Source organism: Grus americana, chromosome 14 (genome assembly GCF_028858705.1).
Source record: "Grus americana isolate bGruAme1 chromosome 14, bGruAme1.mat, whole genome shotgun sequence".
NCBI classification, from domain to species: domain Eukaryota; kingdom Metazoa; phylum Chordata; class Aves; order Gruiformes; family Gruidae; genus Grus; species Grus americana.
The window spans coordinates 5,678,562-5,697,083 of NC_072865.1; the positions used below are offsets into that span (position 1 = coordinate 5,678,562).

General features: G+C 42.6%; 1 protein-coding gene across 1 annotated transcript in view; it reads right to left on the minus strand.

The window, feature by feature from the left end:
* Positions 1–675, minus strand: part of RASGEF1C (RasGEF domain family member 1C) — a 76,186-nt gene extending 75,511 nt beyond the window's left edge. Inside the window, exon 1 of the mRNA XM_054841989.1 lies at positions 635–675. The gene's annotated coding sequence lies outside the window, so the exon portion shown is untranslated. The remainder of the gene's footprint in view (positions 1–634) is intronic.
* Positions 676–18,522: the final 17,847 nt, after the last annotated feature.

Consider the following 18,522-nt stretch of genomic DNA (forward strand, 5'->3'; position numbering starts at 1 on the left):
GTCACGCTCCCATTTTATATCTACCACTGGGTACCAAGGTGATCCCTGTGGACTAAGAATCATTTTGCACCTATGCAAAGGGGTAAAGTGGTAGCTCTACCCAGAGACTGGGGCTACATCAGCATGAATTCTGGCCTCAAGCCCATGCTCCCAGCTCCCAGAAGCTTGAACCAGAGGACAGGCAGCCTGACAGTCTGACTCTGCAATTTCTCTCTGAAGGTCTTTTCTCCAAATGTTAAGTATTTTATTTTAAAGACCCGTCATAATTACTGGCTCTCACTCAGACTTCCCAATCTTCCTCTAAAACCAACATAGAAAGAACTTCAGAGAATTACCTAATTTAGTTTTCCCTCAAGGACAGATGCAGGAAAACATTCACCCTAAAATGGGGGAGTCCTCCAGTTTGTGAGTTCTTGAGTGAAGATACAAGGAGACTCACACATTTACCTTATTGACAACATCCTTGTTTTCCTTATGCTTCAGAGACCTTTCAGCAGGAGTCCTCTCCACAGATAAGTAGTTTTCAGCTGTCTCTCATTGACTCAGTTTTTCTACCATCTTTCCAGGTGTTAAGCTGCTAAGTGTGATTTCCAAGGATCAGCTTTGTCAAAAAGAGGAAGAACAGTATACTTACTCTTCTCTGATCTCTGTTATATTTCCCGTCCTCCACCTGTTATTAAAGGTAGATCGTTCAGAGCTGGCTTCAACTTGTTTCTTAGATACTCCAGAGTAATTCTTCAGGCTTTGCCCATTTCGGTTTACCTTTTGTTTCTGTGCCCCTCTGCAAGTGGATACTTGTTGTTTCCTGAAGCTGTTCTGCAAGCAGAAAACAGGGAGGCTTACTGTAGAATTCAACTAATAACAGGTCAATCATTTATTTTGTTCGTTATTTCATTCCATTTTAAGAATAAATGCTTTCTTAAAAAATCAAGGTAATGTAACTGTTTGATCCTGAGCAAATAAGAACAATGTCTTTTTTCCCCCCCGGTATAAGGCACCTGTCCAACATTGTATTAACTTTGCTAATTGCATTAAGCATCCTGCAGTGCTGAACAATCCTGAGCTGCTAATTCCCAGATCACTATAGTTTAGTTGACTGTTAAATGAGAAAAATTCATAGCAGGGAAAGAAAAAAAAAAGACATTTTAGACCCACAGTGGCAACCAAGTGATCATACAGTTCTGAATTCTGATCAGCTCCTAGCAGTGATCATGTTTTATGAAATACTGGAAGATGATGTTAGGAGTCACACAATAAATATGACACACTTCTGAGCTGTATGGGTACAAGTGAGATTGATTGATAGATCTTACATGTTCAGACATTTATACAAACAAGAAAAATTAGGTTTCAATATGTGAATATTTTATGCAGATTTTTATGCAGATAATTTGTATCTGCTCTTTCATTTTGTAACCTGCAGTATTACATGTGAACATAATAATAATCTGAATTTACATACACAAATTACTGGAAGATCTGGATCTGGCACATTGGGGAGTAATTTCGGGATAGAAACATTAGCAGTGTGATAACTATTTAGACAACTATACGAAATAAGCACTTGTCAAAGGAAAAATGCATTGTTATGAAAACTGGAATTGGTATAGTCGCAAATAAAAATGTAGCCTGTGAAAAAGAGTTAATCAGAAATTCTCTCCTGCCACTCTCCTGCCTTACTGCTGTTCCTGTTTCTTTCCCCCTTTTCCTGAGGTGAAATCCCACCACTGAGAAGCAGAGAGCTGAGGAGGCAGAAGCAGCCATACCATGCTGCACACATGGAAAAGCAGTAAATCGCCACTCAAAGCAGAGGGGTGGCAGGCTCCCTGCAGTCCAGGCTGGTGGCTCTGCCTGCAGGGATCAGATGTGCATCTGCCTGAGAGGGACCCCATCCGGGATGTGGGTGCACTACACACAGGGACTGGTTTGGGTTTGACATGGAAAATGTTGGACTTCATAATTTTGGTCCTGACAGTAGTCAAGACATGAATTGTGCTCGAGAAGTACCAGGAGAAGCCGCGAGGTTAAAGGGGACGTATAGAAGAAGCTGCAACTGTCCTGCAACCCCTGTCAGGCAGGCAGTGGTTGCCAGATGACACGTAGCCACACTTCCCATTTTCAAGAAGCGCTAGGGCCTTTTGACTGTGCTTTTCTGAAAGGAATATTATTTCTGCCTTTTCTTATTTGATCACCAAGGAACCCATTCTACAGCCAGCCAGAAGAAAACTATATGGAAGGAAGAAGGAAAAAAAAAATTAAAGAAAAAAAAAGCCAGTCAAGCTACTGCTAATCATATTAATTTATATATGTTGTTTATAATTAGCCTGTTTAAACATTCATTTCCTTTCTTCGATAAAGACCATATCTCTCCAGGACCCTTGCCATGTCCATTGTCTTTGTGAGAGACAGCAGAGATAGGTACCAATTACTTAGCTGTTATTTACTAAGTACTCCGAAGTGCTTTGATGAAGCAGCATTGTAAATTCTTAGTAGCAGCTAATTGTCTCATTTCAATTCATTTTTAATGAAACACCTGGGAGAATGAAGAAACATTACAAAACCACAAAAACCCAAGAATATTTTTGAGTTGGTCTCCCAGTCCCTCCTCACTTCTGCCTTCCTGACAAAGGACTTTTTGGTATTTGCACACCAAGGTGCAGCCCCTGAGTTTCACCCAGATGTGTGACAGCATCGTTCTCTGCCACATCATAACCCATCTCCCACAGGCAAGGGAAAACAATGGTAGAATCTATAAAACACCATGGAAGGAATCCAGAGAGAAGAGGCCTCTGGTCCTTGGACATTCCACATCTCCATCACTTCTGTCTCTCTGGGCAACCAAGCCACATTTCCTAGGTTGCCAGCATACTGTAGCAGAAAGGATAGGGTTGTCACTCCTCATCATTTGACATGTAGATGTGATTCTCAGATATGAAGAAAAAAGGTTGGCAAAGGAGTGTATTTTCTTCATCAGTCACTGATTCACTCCATATTTTTTTGTGAAAGTAAGGAAAGGTGTCCTCTGACAGTCACCAGCTTGGTTTCCTTAGTTAAGATAGATATGCAGTGTCTTGATTCTCACTCACGCTGCTTAGTGTTATACTCTGTGCTAACTTCAACATACAAGTTTTATTGGCTCAACAGGGAGGTTAATTCCAGTAAGACAGAACTGGCCAAATCTCTATCAGCAGTTTGGCTTCAGGGAGTCATTGACACAGCATCCCGTCGGTCTGTGCTGCTGTAATGGCTGGAGAAGAAAGGAGCATGGTCCAAGGCAGCCGTTAACCAAGTCACACAAGGAGCTCATAGATCAAACCCAGCACCGCTAATTGCACCCAGGAGAAAGAGCACTAGACATTGAGGAATAGATGTGGTATGTTCTCAGTCTAATTAGAAGGGTACCTATGGTGACACATTGCCTATGTTTTCACTGAGGGATTTATCAAAAATTGATAGGCACACCCAGTAAGCCCTGTGATTTCACTGAAATATTTCCCTCTTAATTTTGGTAAATATCTATGCTCTTTTGTTAGCATTGTGATAACTGTTATCAGGTGAGGCCTGTCAGGAGTCATAGGGCAGGTGCAGCTGGTCCACAGCCACCACAGGTATTATCATCCCAGGAGCAGCATCCCCACTTGCCCCCAGGGACAATGGCTGGAGCCCTCATGGTGGGGCTAAGCCCCATCCTTGCCCCTCATTTTATGTGGCAATCTCTGTCTTTAGCTCTGGCATCTTAATGAGAATCTGACAAGTAGTCAGGTCTATAGGAAGACCCACAAGTTTCAGTAGTAGCTTGAAAGTAGCTGTAGATGCTGTCTTACACAGAGCTATGGCTGTGTACTCACAGCCCACAGATGTGCACCTCCGGTTAGTGCTGGCCTGCCCAGATGCCCTAGCCTGCAGTCACTAACTGGTTTCAGCTGGGGAGAACTCTGGTCCAAGCTCAGTATCTTTGATGCTTAACAGTGTAATACATTTAATACTATTAGTATGCTAACAAACTGGCTGCTGCTTTTGTATGTATTTTAGCTGCTTAATTCAGAAAGGAGCTTTGCACATTTGGAGTACTGAGACAAGGGGCTTGTTGATTCCAGCAGAAGAGCTCTTGAGCCTGTGGTGCGGCCATGGTAGAGTACCTAGCACAAACACTCAAGAGTTTTATCCTGCTCAGTTGCAAAACTCCCCTTCAATTTTGCTGCTTCTGGGAAATGCCTAAGCATGAAGTGAGCTGGCTCCTTCCACAGAAAGCTGCAAAGCTGCTGAATTTGTTTGAAGCAAGGGGCTGAAGGTCATGTTGCAACCATAGGGTCAAGGGGAGCGTCACTTTTGGGAAATGAGCATTGATGTATTGAATCTACTATTACAGAAAAAAAAAAACCTAAAATCCCATAGCATTTAAGAGTCTTTTGTTGATGTAGATGATTTTGACAAGACCTCCAGGAAACTTCCTTTCTCACTGCAACCCCATTTTCAGGCTATTTTTGCCCTTACTGTATTTTGTCTCTTTTTCTAAGATGGATTTTTTCCACCACAGATAAGATCCCAATTTCTTTCCAGACTTGGACAATGGTGCAGTTGAGGAGGGTGACAACAACAAGCTTCTTCTCAAACTACTGCACAAAAGACTTCAGTCAGGATATTTACAATAAATACAGGCACCGAGTGTGAGGGCTCCCATTTCCTGGCAGCGTTGCTTTACGCAGTGTTTTCTCTGGAAGGAATCTATTACATCAGTGGCCTCGGGAATGTATATTGAGATGGTTTCATCAGAGTCGAAAATCACAGTACAGAAAGGGGCTTCAGTTCTTCTGGCTGGACACAACGTACCCAATTTGGGAGCCACTGAGGAATTTCACTGATATCAGACACATTCTTTAGCTCATCTCCGTCCAGAGTTAACGTGGCTGGTGGCAGCATTATGGCCCTGATTCAGCAAAGCACTGAAGCACATGCTAAACTTTAATTTCTTCAATTAGACTTAAACATGTGCTTTGGGCTAAGGATATGCCACAATACCTGCAGAAATCACAGTGCTGTTCAACAGGTAATTTGTTTTGGCCAGTGAATCCCTCTGTAGAAAAAGGTTTTGTCAAGTTTCCCCTAATCCTGTCTTTTGCTTAGATCTTCCTGTTGACTTTATTCTTACATTACTAGGCAGTCTTTCAGGACACAACACTTCCTCCTCATTATATATTTGTACAACCGCAAGTACGAATAAGGATGTTGTTTCTATAGCTCTCATAACACCAATAATTACAACAGGAATGGATTTAAGCACAGGCTTTATTGTCCTCCTAAATGGAGGCTTATATTTAGAGTCCTTATCTCTCTTGTGTTTTCCTCCATGTGTGAAATGGGTCTTTACTCAGCCCAGCTTGCTTTAGCTCCTCATGGGGCAAATTGTCGGTGGGTGAAATGACATCTGTTTGAAGGGAACAATATTAAGTGAGGAGTAAAGAGTCTGGAAAACTTCTAAGACTTCAGCTGACATGTTGAGTAATGCCAAAGTTGCAATGCAAGATGACAGAAGCCATGTTCCTCTGTGGCTTGGAAGCTATGGAAATGCAGAATGTTTCTGCAGTAAGTTAATCTGCTGATAAGAACTTAAAGCAGCAGTTAATTAGAGAGTAGGTTCAAGGGGAAACTCAGCTGAGCCTACAAAGTTATTGCATCAATGATACAGCATGAGGCTTGAAAGGAAGTACCGTACGTAGGCAGGTAACCTGCAAGAGATGGGCCCAAGCCCACTCTGCTCCACCAGTGTAAAAGTGATTGTCAGCAGGAGCAGATACAGGCTGATAATTGTCAGTACGTTTCAGCGAATGCTGGAATCAGATGCTTAATTGCGTGAGAGTTGCAAGAGAATGATAAAGGTGGATCTCACTCATTATCCAGGGGCAAGTTCTAACACTGCTGGACAAACATTTTGCTGAAGGGTCTTTCTTAGGTATTAGGTTTTTATCTGAATTCTATCAACTGCATTCCTAGGAGGAGGAAAAAAGCCTGCAAGAGCAAACCCTCCCCAAGAAAAGAATAGTATGTGTTTGATTGACAGTCATGTACTCTTTGTTTTAAATTAGATTTTTCAAAGGGGTACGGTCACGGACTTTCTGTTGCAGAAGATCAAAGGTCACATCCTTTGCTCGTCTAAACCAACTTGGCTTCATTGACTCCTCTGTTGATTTGTTGCAGCTGAGTGTCTCTACCAAAAGTACAGACCAGACACAGAATCAGCAGCACACCCATGCCTGCTCTCCAGTCATGAAATAAAGCATGATTCATACCCCAGGCACAGGAGAAGTGGAATGCAAAAAGCAAACAGAAGACAAGGTGAAAAGTAATTACATTCCCTTAATTGCAGATTAAAAAAAAAAGTGTAACACCAAAAATTGTTCATTAGATTCTTTGTCTTTAAAAACCTGTAAAACATGAAGCCAGGCTCTTTATTGAATCCCATTTTTTGGCAGAAAAATAAATATTGTTGTAGGAATTATTGGAACATACATCCAATTAATATCTTCAAACAGAAATGCACTATTAATGTAAGAGCTATTAAGCTGGGCTGAAATATATAGATCATATTTAAACTGAAAGGAGGTAAATAATTTATTGCTTTTCTGTGATTGCCATTGGCAGAAAAGAAAATAACGTGGAATTAGGATAAATGGTGCAGCCAATAATGAAAGCTGTGGCTAGCGTCCCCTAAGGAGACACCACCCAGAGGTGGTGAGTAAAGAAAGTAATAAATGAAGTAGTGGCAAGACTGAAAGTACAGAATCTATTTCATAAACCGCAGGTTTGAATGTGGAGGCAGTTCTGTTCTGATGTCTGAAATTGTAGTATGTAGGAGCACCGGGACAGCAAAGCTTTGGCTAACCTGACATTGTGATTTGTTGCCATTTAATCCTGCTGTGTGAAAGGCAGGTGGGTGTATGTGTGTGTATTGGGGCATGGACTGTTCTCCGTTTCAGCCCAACCTGGAAGGTGACGGTTTACTTTAATTAGTTTTAACTGGTTCAAATTATGTAAACATTAATTTCACACTTACAGGCTGAGATAATAGATACTGTCAAAAGAAAAATTAAAAGAAAAATGTGTGCACAAGAGTAGGAAAGGCTCAGTGGCACAGAGGAGAAGAAAACTCTCTGCAGAGCTCTACAAGATGAACAGAGCAGCCACCTTGACCAGGTGTTACCCTGTAGGAGCAAAGTATTTTCTTAGCAAGAACAGAGAGTGATTTTTATTTTTGCCACAAAAGACATTTAGGTTCGCTGTCTGTGATGGAGTCTGTGTGACTTGAGAACCAGCAGAGCAATACTGTGTGTGTCCAATACCATGTTGCAAAACACAATTTATTTGCCTTTTCCATCAGAACACATTCTGTTCCTACAGGGACATAATTTTAAAGCCCAAATCTCATGCTGGCTCTGAAAGCTTCTATTAAGACAGAAATCTCCCAGATAATAGAAAACTGTCTTAGGCCCATTCTCTTGCATCTCAGGCTCTGTCTGTCCATTCAGGAGTTTATAGCAAGCTCATCTTTGCAATAATAGAGAGGATTTAAAGGAGGTCTTAAAAGGCCAACAATTTCTAACAGTATCCCTGTCTCCCTCCACTGTTGTCTCTTTTTTCTCCCTCACTTCTTACAAGCAGTCATCAATGCAGGTCAGCTCTGGCAAAGAGAGAGATCTCGCACTGAGTGTAGAGGGTGTCAGGGTTTGAAAGCATTTTGATCTCTTGTGGCAACATGTCCTGCAGCCAAAGAGTCCCTTCCTGGCAAACTCTGTTCTGAACCGGCATCCCACTGACACAGTCTGTAACACCACGTAGGTTAGTGGTAACGGTTGGTCTTGAATGTAAAGTTAGTTCCTGAGACACCTCCCCAGAACACCGCGTTACCACACCAGGACTCCCCGCATGAGCAGCCGCTGCGATTCCTGTCTGTCATCTGGGTGGCTGTGCTGTGCCTGCTGCAGGCTGTCCTGCCGGTGCCTGCAGCTGCTTCTGGCTACACAACGGGGAACCCAACGCAGCAGACCTGAGCTGCTCATAACCACCTCTTCGCTGTTTCACGTCCCCACTATGAGACCGCTTTGGGTAACATTTTTACCTAAAATGACATTCCAGAGGTTCAGACAACAGTGAAGAGGCTAAACTAGGTGTCCTGAACCAAACCTACTCCACCACTGAAGCTGAAATCCCCTGGCAGCAGTGGTCTGTGCCCCCACATCTCCCCAGCTGCAGCAGGCCAGCCAGGCTTTCCCCAGAGGGGAACCTACTCCTGCTTTTCCCATAGGGAGGGATCCCAGACCCTAGGCTCTTTTACAGGAAGATGAATAAATAAAGGATAAAAGAGAAATACAGCAGGCAGCTGCATTTCATTACTTTCTGATTTAGTCATCCACAGAGTTATACTTACAAAGTCATAGTAAACATTGTTATCTCCATGTACTAGGTGGGTGTGAAATACAACTTGAAGGACACACTAAGCTATTATTGGCTTGCTTTATGCTGTAGATTTTTCTAATAGAGCTGAATTAACTTCTCTGTACTGTATCACAGAAGGAGATTGGGTTTATTAAATATCCAAAGATGCTGGCCCAGACAGGTGGCAACACAGCCCTCCATCAGCAGATGGAGAGGAAAAATACAGCCCAGTTCTTTAATATATTTGTTTCAACATCTTTCATTCCCAGAATTCAATTAGTCAGCAAGGTTAATCTTTAGCTAGAGCTCATGGAAAGGACTGTGTTTCTTTCCTCCTTCCTGCTGGAGTTCCCTGTGCATGGAGCCTCAAGTTTGAACATCCACAGAGGTGGGGACTGACCTGGGGAAAATGCAAAGTTGTCCCTTTGTCCCCCAAATTCTACCCGGCTGAGCAGGCAACGTGAAACTACATTAGTACATCCCCTCTGTTGCTGTGTTTCCCACTGACCTAAGCCCAGTCCAAGACAACAACAGCCCCAGCCAAACCACCAAGGATGTTATATTTGCTCTCAAATGTCAAGCTGAGGAATTCGCTCCAGTCATGTCACTTCCTGTGCCGAAATCCTATTTCAGCGGCCGCATTGTCCGCACCAGTCAGGACTAGCTCTCCTTGCATTTCTGAGCAGGTTTACTGCAGCTCAAAGCTGTTGGGAGAAGCAGAGCAGAGACGCTTCAGGGAAAAAAATAAAAATAAACAGCAGTCATACTTCACACATGAACTCATTTTTTCTGAAGAAGAAAAAATTGTTAAACCTCAGAAGAAAAACTCCAGATTGTGAACTTTAAATCTCTTCCCAGCAGCATACCCTTATCTTGCCCCAGACTGAAACGCAGGCGTGAGAGCACAGGACAGCTGAGATGTAATCACTCCTTTTCCTTTTGTTATGCGGAAGTTATGGGAAGACCAAGCCAGGACAGATGATTTGTCTGTGCATTAGTCAGCCAAAGAACTTGTACTCTTGCAAAACAAAACCACTACCAACAATAATTCAGGCTCTCCAAGGAACATGTCAGGGAACGTAAAAGCTGGAGACCGAAAGACAAGTCAGAAGGAGGGGGAATACTTGCCTCCCTTTGACACGAGCAAAATATTCGTGTCAGTCATACCCAATGGCACGCCACATCGAGGTCCACAAGCGAGCTGTGAGCAAGTCTGTGCTGAGCACAGCCCCGGCTGCGCAGGGCTGGATGGCAGGCAAAAGCACCTCCTGTTTGTGGAGCTACCTCAACCAAAATTAGGTGAGATAACAACATCACACTTGATAGCACAGTGTAGACTCATGCCTTTGTATCTCAGAAATGCATTTGGGGATTTATCTTCCTTCAGAAAAATAAGCTCTGCAAGGCATTGTTGGTTACATACAAATGCAAAACCTCAAGCAATAGGAGAGGATTTTAAAAAAGCTTTTTACAAGAATTTGTTATAGGCCCTCTAAGCAAGGACAATAACTGGACTATGAAATAACTGGTCAATACAAAAGGATACAGAGAGGCCAAAATCCAAGTAAGAGATTTTATCTGTCCAGACAAACTAAAAAACACCATCAGGGAAAATTAGATTCGAAATCTGTTTAGTTTTGGTGCCGGATTGTGTTTTTAGAGCTGAAGTGTATCTGACAGGGAACGAAGTTGTACAAAATTAAGCAATGAAGGGGCTAGTCTGAAATTGGGCAGAAGGGGCAGAACAAAGCACAGGCTAGAGAGATTTTAAAGACAAAGTGCACCATCAGAGAGAACCAAACCTCTCTGAATGGTAGGCAGGCAAGATCATTTTCCAGAGTACATTATTCTTATTAGATGATAAGTCTAGACATTATGTTATTTATTCCTGACAACATCCAAAACTTTTGTCTATGTTATTTACAAAGTCCACAGCTATTTGGCAAACAGGACAGAAGAAGTGTCAGCTGTAAGGGTCTCCTGCTTTGAAGACAAATAGACAAGCAGACAAAGAGTCAAGGAAAGGCTCTAGTGTTTCAGCTGCGTGGCCGAGAGCCACTTCTTTGTAGCATATGGCATACACTAACAGGTTTATTTTCCATGAGGAGGATGTATAAACTGTCTGCAACTGCTCTTCACACTTGTCACTCTAAGTCAGAAAATTTTTCCAAGGCATCCTGCAAAAACAGCCCCCTGGTTGAAACCAAACAAAGAATTTGTAGGTGCCTTGCAGGTTGCTTGGGGAGTGAAGGGCTAGTTTGCACAACCAGAGCATGGTAAAGCACACAGGGAAGCGTGTCAGGGAAGCTGACAAAGGCGGATGGACGCAATATGAAATTAGAGCAATTAAATGAGGAGGGGCAGGGCTTGAGGGGGGCACTGCTGGGAGACGGAGTTAAATTCAGGTCAGGAAGAGAATCAGCAAGTGCTGGCGTGTCTCTGCAGCTGTCCCGGCCGTGCCCAGCAAGGTCTCATCTGCGCCAGCAGCCCTCGGGCTCTCCCCCCGCGCCGGGCAGTGCCCAGTGGGTGCGAGAGCTGGCTGGCCCCTGCTGCCGGCCCCACCGAGCTGCAACCTGCCCCAAGGCCCGTTAGACACCATGATTAATATGCACAGACCAAAGTGACTGGCAAAGATAATTACACAGCGAGTCAATTGGCTGGCAAAGTTAATTATGCAGGGAGTCAAATGAGTGGCAAACCAAGTGACTGAGGCAGAATAAAGAAACATTTGGCAGTGACAAATGGCAAAACAAGTTACTCAGACAGGGGGTCAAGCGGGCTGGACACTGGATGCATTTTCCGGCAGCAGAATGCTGGCACGGTGTCAGTGAGAGCTCGCTGCCTGGCGGCATTGCTCCCGGCATCGCTCCCTGGGCAGGGCAGGAGTACTTGTGGGGCAGCCCTGGCTCCAGTGCACCTCGATCTGCCTTTGCTTCAATTACTCCATAACCTCAAGTCATTTAACTTCCCTCTGCCTCAGGACTGCTCACTGTCCCCATTGCACTACATGAGGAAGTATTTTGCATTCTCTTCAGCCGAATATAAAGCAGACATATCGATCTGAAAGAGGAAAATATTAACTAACCCAGAAGTGAATTGTGTGTGTGCCCTTGCATGCATTCTCAGTGCCACCATCAGCAATTACCTCCCAGCACACTCGGGAACTAAAAGGAAAGTAACCGGTTTTCTTCTGCCACTAGCAGTCCAAAGGGGAAAAAAACGCACAGGCTCAGCCAGAGGTTTTTACCAACACATACTAACAGGCCACATCTTAACTGGAAACCAGCTAGATTTATTTGTCCTGACTATGAGCAATGGCACTTTTTTCAAGGACTTAGTGAAAGAAGATGGCACAGAGCTGTAAGATCCTTTTGGGAAGGGTTACATATTTTATTTCCATATATATCATCACAGAAATAATAAGAGCCCTAAAGTGACCTGCAGAGGGTTAGAGAGAAGTAACTGTGACCTTTTTGTGCCTAACAAGGTACAACCAAACCCAGAAGTGTTGGGATTCTCATGTGTTTGGTTATGTTTCTTGCTTGGTTCTATATTCGATATCTCAAATGAATGTCAGAGCTAGAGTCCCTCAAAATTATGTTATGCCTAGAAATTACAGAAACAAAATTGACAAATTGAAAAAAGAATGTTTAATCCTGCTATCCGCAGTAGTTTTGGGTTTGTTAGTATTTACCTAATTCTGCTGGCCAGTTGGCATGGTTGGACAATGAGACCACATTTGATGAGAAAGCTCAGGTATCTACAATGAGAATTTGCACACAAATTCTCCAGGAAAATAAAAGAAATTAAAGTCAACTTTTCTTAATTGCCTACAAAGATATTTTTTCCAAACTATACCTAGCGTTTGCCAGATCAACTCCATTCTTTACATGCAACATTTTTATATCTTACTTGAACATTTTATTTGAAAGCAACATATTTCTTTTGGGGTGAATTATACTACTATGGTCATGAGATTTAAAAAAAAAGAGGAACGAAAAAGAAGGAAAGGCAACTGCAAAACACTAGACAGTTTAAAACAAAGAAGAACAAATAACAATAGCAGAGAATCAATGTGGTACACGAAAAATAAATCCTTTCTAGGTCACGCTTAAATTTGCATTAATGGCCTTGTCAAATTATCTCAGGGGAACTTCAGGATTAGCATGCAAAAGAAGCATGATACAAACTAGAGCAGTAATACTTGTTTTATTTACTAGACCATTTTCTCCAAAGGAACTAAATATGAGAATTTTGAGGGATCTGACTTTCATCTTTTATAAAGAAAGCACAGTCAGGAAGAACTCACTGTAATTAGCAGCTAGTCAAATAACATATAATTCCTCCCTATGTTTACTCAGCAGCGTGTACTTTAATCATGGAAAGCATTAAACTGACCCTAGCCATCTCCTATAGACCAGATCAGGAGCTCATTTGTTCAGTTCTTGGATCAGCTCTTGAGAAAACAAATCTTACCAAGCACGCTTAAAAGTAAACACAGGGTATTCCCAAATCTGTATCTGAAAACATGTTGTGTAAGAGAGATGAGGTCACCTAAGGTTCGTTACTGCTGTTTTGGAGTAGCAGGGTGGTGTATTGACAAGATTTGGGAATTAATAGAGATCCTGGGTTTTATTGTCAGCTGGAGTCCCAGTGCGTGGTGAGGAACTGGGTGTTCCTGCTGCTTCAGCAGATCGTGTGGGATACCCACCACATCGGGGTTTTGATCTGCACACTCTATCAGCATGAAATGAGACCTCTAATCCTCATCTTTTCTTCTTAGCGCACAGCTGCACAGAAAGCATTTATGGAGGATGCTCCACTTTTCAAGTGTTGTTAGTAGGTGGAATCTGGAGGTGGTTTTACGCTGCTGCTTCTCACCTGGCAGATCATGGTACAACCTATCAACTACATTTTTATTTAGCAAATCTGTTAAGGTTTACTACATAACCAACCTACTGCTCGCACAAAGAGAACCTGGGAGGTAACAAATGGACTTCTACACCCAACTCTGAAGGGCGTGTGAGCACACAGATATAAAGGCTGTCTAACCTACAAAGGGAGTATCATTTGCGCCATCAAGTCTGTGCCATCAGAGCAGGGAACTGCACCAGGAAGCCTTTTCTCAAATGCTAAAATCTCACCACTGTCCCAGCGACATACCAGATACAAGAACACTGCCATTATTATTACTTCAGGCTGAGAAAATTGAAACAAATCCTTTGAATTAACAGTCATCTTTAAAAACAGTTGAGAGCTGCTGAGTTCGTGGACTTTCTTGAAACTCCTCTGAATTTTAAAGCTAGTCAAGCGTTTGCAGCTGGAGTGGGATTAGATAATCCAGCCCAGACACTGCTATGGGAAAGAGGCCCAACAGGGCAAGAAAACAGACATAAAACACCGTGGCTGGCGGAAACTATGTAAACCTGCTTTATGGAGTCACCAATTGTTACAGGTTACTGGGACAGGTGGCAACAGGCAGTGGAAAAATCATGCCCAAAGAAAATTTAAGGCAGCCAGGGCAGGACACAAGAAAGCTGCCAAAAACTTGTTTTTAAAGGTTTGGCAGCTACAGTGAATACACAGTTACCTGTTTTCATCCTCGTATTCAAATGCTGATTTTCAGAAATTTAAGTCCCACATATTAACGTGGTTTGATCAGCAGTTTTACACTGCTCAGCCATTGCTGCTTTCACTATCTGCCACCCATCTGTACTGCTGGTATGCTTGGCTCTTTTACAGTGTTGATAATGTCTAATTTAACATGCCAGGTTACATTAACAGCTCTGAAACCCAAATGGCCACAAAAGTCCTGAAAAAGCAGTTGGGCTGCTTTGCTGTTGTTACACATTATATTCCCCTCCTCATTGTCACTAAATCCAACCTGAGAAGCACTTCTAGGGGGAGACCATTAGCCACCGAACACCCCAGGGCATCACAGCAGCCCATAAAGCTGATACTTTCTGCCAGCCGACCAGCAGCTCTAAAATGCACAGAGCTTGTAAGGTTTCTGGGCACTCCTCCTCCCCCCAACTAGTCATACCAGTGACTTCTCTGTACAAGGAATTAGGAAGACGAAAAAAATTAGCTTTTCCTCTGGCTTCCTATTTAATGAAAGGCTTTAAAGTTCAGAGAATGTAACCTTTGGGGATCTTATGAAGAACAATGAAAATAATAAGAGAATCTAATGTTTCTCATAGACTTATATCCCTTAAAACTGTTAGAAATCTTAGCTTTTTTTGGGAGAAACTTAAACCAGAGGCAGCTCAGAGTCTTGTCAGACTGCTATAAGATTAAATAGTCTATTAATCAGAAATCAGATTAACAAGACTTTGTTAAAGCTAATTATGTGAGGAAAGCCAGCCTCTTGTTGCATTGCCAAAATACTGGATATAATATTTTTTTCCCCTTCTTATTCATTGCACCATTTTAGACCAAATGTTTTGGCAGCTTAATTAGAGGCAGGTGGTGCCGTTGCCATAATTACATAGAAGTCCTCATATTTTGTCATCATGCTTAATTAGAGCCGTTGATTCAGCATGAAAGGGAAGCATCCTGGCCAACCAAATATTGAGCAGTCTTTATGGGAAACGCAGTGCACCTTTAGATGAGAGCTGCCTGATTCAGAAAATGTCAAATATTTATTTCAGGTCCGGGACAGTACTGTTTTCTCTAGTAGGAAATAGTTAATTTAAACTGAAAGCTCTCAACCGCAAACGAAACCCAAAGCCACTGCAGTCAATGGCAACATTCCCATTGACTTAATTGGGACCAAAACCTAGCTGGCTTTCCTGAGCAGGGTAGGACTGATTTATTTAGGACAAATATGGGACAACTCCACAAATATAACTGAGATCAGAATTTGGCTCGTTAATCTCACAGGAGTTGGGCTGGCTGTGGCCAGGGAAAGCAGAGCTGGATTTGGCTTGCATGACACCTCAGGATCACAACCCTCGGCTTGCTCTGCTCCAAAAGGGGATAACACTTTTCTCATCAGGTCCCGTTAAGACTTATGCTGAGGCAGTAAAGAGAGAGTGGTCATCTTCAGTTCAAGGTCATAAACAGAGCCTATAATTCCTTTACCTATAAGTCTGAAAAAACTGATGAAGCTTCAACTGCTATTGCCACCTTCACAGATCTCTCCAGTTAAAACAGTCCTGAAACTCGCCTTGCACCAGCTGGTACAAATGGGAAATTCATGTCTCATGCCAGCCAAGCAGCTGATTTTTCAGGGTAACAGAGCAAATGTAGATGGCAAAGTTACAGTCTGTACATCCCTAGGAATCAAATAACCTCTCAGCCTCAGATGGTCCTTCTGGGCTAGGGAAATTGTGCCATGGCACACAAAGGAGTGGCTCAATCTGCATCATGTCACAGTCACAATTTTCAGCACCCAAGACTCAACTCCCCATTCAGATGTACCAGGGTAACAACCCAGAATAACACCTGTGAACACACAGCACGCACCATGGCTGATCCTAACTGAAACAGATCTAATAGACAGTAGATACCTGCATTTTTACACCTTTGCCCTCTTTCCCATTTCTGCCATTGCATTTTTTTTACAGCCACATGAATTATGGTTGCCAACGCTCCACAGACTGAGCTCTGGGGGCCCTGTATAGCTCCGGTGTGTGGCGCTCCCTCTGATCTGGATATGGTGCTTCTAGCATTAGAGAGCTATTAATCAAAATCAGTGCTACAGAATGTAAGTAATAAAGTCCTTTAAGCACCACGTTTCCCTTAAGCTTTTGTATTTATCCCCGAGATCTTATACTTCCTGTTCAAAGTTTGTGACAGGACTCAATTTCCCATCTGTGCTTGCTAATTTCTTGCTGATCTTAGAGGTTTTAGATCATTCAATCCAGATAGCTCACCTACGAGGAACGGGGCCAAGCTTACATATCTCAAAGAGCAGACCAGGAAAATCACTGGGGAAAAATTTCCAAACCCCCACGACTCCTTGGTCATCTGGGAAACAGTTTGTGGAAATTGGTGCTAAACTTCCCTCTGCTTCTTAGAATTTGGAGCCCATCTCCCACTTAGATGAGAAAGGCAGATAGGCTACCAACCTAAATGATATTTTGATCTCCCTGTTTCGGGCTACATCTGTGAGTCTGGTTCTGCTGGTGCAAAACCGATGGGAGCTCAGCTTCTCATCAGCAAAGAGATCAAGGTTTTACCAGTTCATCTGGGCACAGTGCTCTTAAAGAACGGTGTATCAATTCCAGCATAATCAATGATACATTTTATCCCATTTCTAATGTATGCAACAATTTTAATACCTTGTGGCTACTATTATATTTAAAGCCAATAGCTTAACAATAATCTTATTATAGTTGTAGCTTCAATGAAGTGCTTAAGATGTAGGATGTCACAAAGCCTTGTAAAGTGCAATTAACTCAACAGCCTGAATAAAGATATTGCATATTATCAGATTTTCAGGCTGTTTTCCATATACACAGCTAATAAATCCTGAAAGGTATTAAAAAAGCACAACAACAAATAAAGACATTACTTAAGATATTTTTGTACCTAAAAAACCCAACAAGCACATCCTGGTCCTTCGTGTAAACTCTGAAGCCTGCAATAAAGAAAAAAATCCCACAAAATGAATCCCTGGACTTTTGAGTTTTCAATAAATAGAACGAGCTTGTCTGACAGCATCTACCTGAAACGAGTGCTCAGCCAAAAAGAAAAGCAAGACCAAAGGCTTAAGATCAAAACTTGCCTTGTTTTTTGTACAGGGAGAAGGGACAGGAGGACAGAATTGAGCAGTTGTCAGAATCACAGCTTGATCTGTATTTGTGCATTTCTGTTTTGGACAAACTCCAAGCTCCAAATGAAAATGCTCTGCCCTATACTACAAACGAGTTTTAATCCACCCCAAATTTAGCAGCAGCAGCAGCATCCCTTCCCCCATAGCAGTGAGAATTTAACAGAGCACTACTGCAGTCATTTCCCTCTTTTCCAAATCTACCGCTACAGAGAAAATCTCCATGTTTCATTTTTATTATTTTCCAAATGAAATGGCAGAGAAGTTTCCCCAAGGGAGAACACACTGCTCAGTCCTACAAGCTGGCTGGTTCAGCATGCAGCTGAGTAGCAGCAAAAACCCAGTGAAGACTCCAGGAGGAATAGCCATGCCTTTGGAAGGCTCAGCCTGTGCTCCCAGACACACTGGCACAACTCCACTCAGTCGGGTACTGTGCTGAGGCCAGGCTAGTTCAGGTGCTCCCAAGCTGTTGTCCATGAATACATCCCAGGCAGCCAAACGCTTACCACCATACACACATACAGCTGAACGCCTACAGCCAGTAGCGGTAATGGTGGTAAATGGGTAAAGCGAGCTTTGGGAACCCTAACTGAGTTGAAACTCCTTTAATTTCTTTGGAGCGGAAAAAGGAAATGTTGGTACTTTGCACAATCACAGCTGGATGGCATGTTCCTCACTACAGTATTTTGCTTGCTTTAATTACCCAGACTTTTTCTATTTAAATTAACGGTGTTTCCTGGAAATGGAGGAACTGCAGACATAACACAAGATTTGTCTGTAGATTTTAAGATGATACTTATGACAGTCATAGCCAACCTAGTGTAACAGGTTAGAGACACTCCACATAAACCTCTCAGCTTGTTTGGACAACTGTACATTTGTGATATTGTCCATCTGTCTGTAACTGATGGAGAATCCAGCCTCTCCAGAGTCTCTGATCAGCCCATCTGGAAGAGCATATCTCTACATTCTCACATGAGAAACTTCACAGATATAAGCAACTTTTGCTCAACAGGCATGTGGAAGCTCAGCCAGCAATAGGGCTGATTTTCCTCATGGAAGAGTCAGAAGCAAAAGCAAACACTGCCTAGCTCCATGAAGCACCCAAGTGGAGCAGTATGCTCATTATGCCTCTGTCCATTGAAGTTTGGAATATGGTACTTCCTGAAAAGCCCTAATTCACATCTCAGCAACAGTTACTGATTCTAAATCCATTAATTACTTGAAACAAGGAAGATTCCAATAAAGAATAATTTTGGACCAAAACCAATTATCTTTGTTTTGGGTTTTCATGGTTTAAGCAAATCAAAATCAGT